This window comes from Miscanthus floridulus, chromosome 9 (genome assembly GCF_019320115.1).
Source record: "Miscanthus floridulus cultivar M001 chromosome 9, ASM1932011v1, whole genome shotgun sequence".
Classification (NCBI taxonomy): domain Eukaryota; kingdom Viridiplantae; phylum Streptophyta; class Magnoliopsida; order Poales; family Poaceae; genus Miscanthus; species Miscanthus floridulus.
Window position 1 is genome coordinate 73,343,487 of NC_089588.1, and position 4,849 is coordinate 73,348,335.

Consider the following 4,849-nt stretch of genomic DNA (forward strand, 5'->3'; position numbering starts at 1 on the left):
TTCCTTCTGATTAAACATTGACACGAAATTAACATTCGCTAAATTTGTTCATGATGAAAAATACAACAGGCCTGTTCTGCCACCATCTGATCAAGGCATTCACACACCTACAGATACAAAGAATACCATCAACATACATACCAAAATGATACACAAGGCAGGCAGTATCTTAGATTGATTGGAGACAAGACGTACTCGACAGAGAGCCTGGAAGCATATTTGACCAAATGCGACTTGCCAAGTTAATACCAGACCTTATGGCCCTTGGTAAGGCAGCATCAAAATTGGAAAACAGGTTCGAAGAAGCTCTAGAAGACATCAGAAAGCTAAAAGAAAATATCGAAGCCATCCCCACAATCACTAAAGAACAGACCTCAAATTCAACACAGGACGGTATACATATTCCTGCATCGAGCAATACACCACCAGGACATATTCGTATAAACCAGCGTCCAGTAGCACAAACAAAAGGCAGAAACAAGATGGGCAAGAACAATAAGTTAGACACAAGAGTAAGAATGCCAACCAGTACATATACACAAAAGATCCCACTAAAGGAGGGACATAAAGAGAGGATTTACAGCACCTATGGAGACCCCGGTCACTACACAACCACATGCTCATCAAACCTAGATCAAAGTAGAACAACTGAGGATAGAAGATACAAGACAAGATACAACACAAAAGAAACTCCCAGAAAAAGAGGAACACCCCGAAAGAACGGAATACACGAAGAAGAAGAACAAGAAGAAGACGAAGAAGAAACGGGAGACGAAGAATAGTTCAACACAATATACAACATGAAAGAAACTCTTAGAAAAAGAGGAAGATAGTCGAAGAACACAGTATAGGAAACAAACGAAGAAGATGAAGAACAATACATACAAACAAACAATGCTAGTTCAGAAGACGAATAGGAGAACTCAGAATGGGATGAATAGAAGTGCCATATAGCATGGTTGATTGTTTTATGTATAATCCCATGTCAGACAAAAAACACTATGCATTCACAGATACATACATAAAAAAATTTGCTTACTGATTTTCTCTTATAAAGCTAGTACAATGAAAACTTACACTATGATAATAAACACAATTACGTCATCAAATAGTTGAACAGTTACAACCACACCTCAAGCAACATGTACCTTTCATCAACATACAAATAACTATGGATGAAAACGGTACGGATATTTATTCGACCGTCCGTTCGACCGAACAAATATGAACACTTATCTGGATAGTTACTCGGATATCTGTAATTTTTTTCGGATACGGATAATAAAACGGATATCTTAGGCGGATATCAAATACGAATGTAATATCATCGATATCCGGCGGATATCGGATAATCCGGATAAGTATCGGATATATCCGGATTATTAAAACGGATATTATCCGGATATTTTTTAAACTTTCTCAAATGAAAAAATAGCCTATATAAGGATTGTAGATCTTGATGAGCTGAACAAACTTGGTATTCAAAACTTTTCAATTTGAGACAATCTAGGGTTCCGAAAACTAGTTTGTAGGCGTCGAAATTTAAAAATCACAAATTTGAACCGTCCAAACAATCTCAAATGGAAAGTTGACCAAAACAACAATTGTAGATCTTGAGGAGTTGAACAAACTTGGTATTCAAAACTTTTCAATTTGAAGTCATTTAGAGTTCATAATACTAGAGTCAAAGTGTTGTTTTTTCATTTGACCAAATTTGACTTGGACAAACTTGCTCAAATGAGACAATAAATGACCTCAGATGAAAAAACTCTGAATACAAAGTTTGATCATCTCAGCAAGATCTACAATTGTTACATAGCTCATTTTCCCATTTGAGAAAGTTTTATCAAACACTTTGAATCTCATATAGACTTTCTAAAACCATATCACACACTTGTGAAATTTGAATTACATTTTATTCAAACTTTCTCAAATGAAAAATGGCCTATATAAGGATTGTAGATCTTGATGAGCTGAACAAACTTGGTATTCAAAACTTTTCAATTTGAGACAATCTAGGGTTCCAAAAACTAGTTTGTAGGCGTCGAAATTTAAAAATCATAAATTTGAACCATCCAAACTATCTCAAATGGAAAGTTGACCAAAACAACAATTGTAGATCTTGAGGAGTTGAACAAACTTGGTATTCAAAACTTTTCAATTTGAAGTCATTTAGAGTTCATAATACTAGAGTCAAAGTGTTGTTTTTTCATTTGACCAAATTTGACTTGGTCAAACTTGTTCAAATGAGACACTAAATGACCTCAGATGAAAAAACTCTGAATACCAAGTTTGATCATCTCAGCAAGATCTACAATTGTTACATAGCTCATTTTCCCATTTGAGAAAGTTTTATCAAACACTAGTCACAAATTCTTGAATCTCGTATAGACTTTCTAAAACCATATCACACACTTGTGAAATTTGAATTACATTTTGTTCAAACTTTCTTAAATGAAAAATGGCCTATATAAGAATTGTAGATCTTGATGAGCTGAACAAACTTGGTATTCAAAACTTTTCAATTTGAGACAATATAGGGTTTCAAAAACTAGTTTGTAGGCGTCGAAATTTAAAAATTACAAATTTGAACCATCCAAACTATCTCAAATGGAAAGTTGACCAAAACAACAATTGTAGATCTTGAGGAGTTGAACAAACTTGGTATTCAAAACTTTTCAATTTGAAGTCATTTAGAGTTCATAATACTAGAGTCAAAGTGTTGTTTTTTCATTTAACCAAATTTGACTTGGTCAAACTTGCTCAAATGAGACACTAAATGACCTCAGATGAAAAAACTCTGAATGTCAAGTTTGATCATCTCAGCAAGATCTACAATTGTTACATAGCTCATTTTCCCATTTGAGAAAGTTTTATCAAACACTAGTCACAAATTCTTGAATCTCATATAGACTTTCTGAAACCATGTCACACACTTGTGAAATTTGAACTACATTTTGTTCAAACTTTCTCAAATGAAAAAATGGCCTATATAAGGATTGTAGATCTTGATGAGCTTAACAAACTTGGTATTCAAAACTTTTCAATTTGAGACAATCTAGGGTTTTGAAAACTAGTTTGTAGGCGTCAAAATTTAAACATCACAAATTTGAACCGTCCAAACTATCTCAAATGGAAAGTTGATCAAAACAACAATTGTAGATCTTGATGAGTTGAACAAACTTGGTATTCAAAACGTTTCAATTTGAAGTCATTTAGAGTTCATAATACTAGAGTCAAAGTGTTGTTTTTTCATTTGACCAAATTTAACTTGGTCAAACTTGCTCAAATGAGACACTAAATGACCTCAGATGAAAAAACTCTGAATACCAAGTTTGATCATCTCAGCAAGATCTACAATTGTTACATAACTCATTCTATCATTTGAGAAAGTTTTATCAAACACTAGTCACAAATTCTCGAATCTCATATAGACTTTCTAAAACTATGTCACACACTTGTGAAATTTGAACTACATTTTATTCAAACTTTCTCAAATGAAAAAATGTCCTATATAAGGATTGTAGATCTTGATGAGCTTAACAAACTTGGTATTCAAAACTTTTCAATTTGAGACAATCTAGGGTTTTGAAAACTAGTTTGTAGGCGTCGAAATTTAAACATCACAAATTTGAACCGTCCAAACTATCTCAAATGGAAAGTTGACCAAAACAACAATTGTAGATCTTGATGAGTTGAACAAACTTCGTATTCAAAACGTTTCAATTTGAAGTCATTTAGAGTTCATAATACTAGAGTCAAAGTGTTGTTTTTTCATTTGACCAAATTTGACTTGGTCAAACTTGCTCAAATGAGACACTAAATGACCTCAGATGAAAAAACTCTGAATACCAAGTTTGATCATCTCAGCAAGATCTACAATTGTTACATAACTCATTTTATCATTTGAGAAAGTTTTATCAAACACTAGTCACAAATTCTTGAATCTCATATAGACTTTCTGAAACTATGTCACACACATGTGAAATTTGAACTACATTTTATTCAAACTTTCTCAAATAAAAAAATGTCCTATATAAGGATTGTAGATCTTGATGATCTGAACAAACTTGGTATTCAAAACTTTTCAATTTGAGACAATCTAGGGTTCTGAAAACTAGTTTGTAGGCGTCGAAATTTAAAAATCACAAATTTGAACCGTCCAAACTATCTCAAATGGAAAGTTGACCAAAACAACAATTGTAGATCCTGACGAGTTGAACAAACTTGGTATTAAAAACATTACAATTTGAAGTCATTTAGAGTTCATAATACTAGAGTCAAAGTGTTGTTTTTTCATTTGACCAAATTTGACTTGGTCAAACTTGCTCAAATGAGACACTAAATGACCTCAGATGAAAAAACTCTGAATACCAAGTTTGATCATCTCAGCAAGATCTACAATTGTTACATAGCTCATTTTTCCATTTGAGAAAGTTTTATCAAACACTAGTCATAAATTCTTGAATCTCATATAGACTTTCTAAAACTATGTCACACTTATGGAATTTAAACTACATTTTATTCAAACTTTCTCAAATGAAAAAATAGCCTATATATGGATTGTAGATCTTGATGAGCTGAACAAACTTGGTATTCAAAACTTTTCAATTTGAGACAATCTAGGGTTCCGAAAACTAGTTTGTAGGCGTCGAAATTTAAAAATCACAAATTTGAACCGTCCAAACAATCTCAAATGGAAAGTTGACCAAAACAACAATTGTAGATCTTGAGGAGTTGAACAAACTTGGTATTCAAAACTTTTCAATTTGAAGTCATTTAGAGTTCATAATACTAGAGTCAAAGTGTTGTTTTTTCATTTGACCAAATTTGACTTGGTCAAACTTGC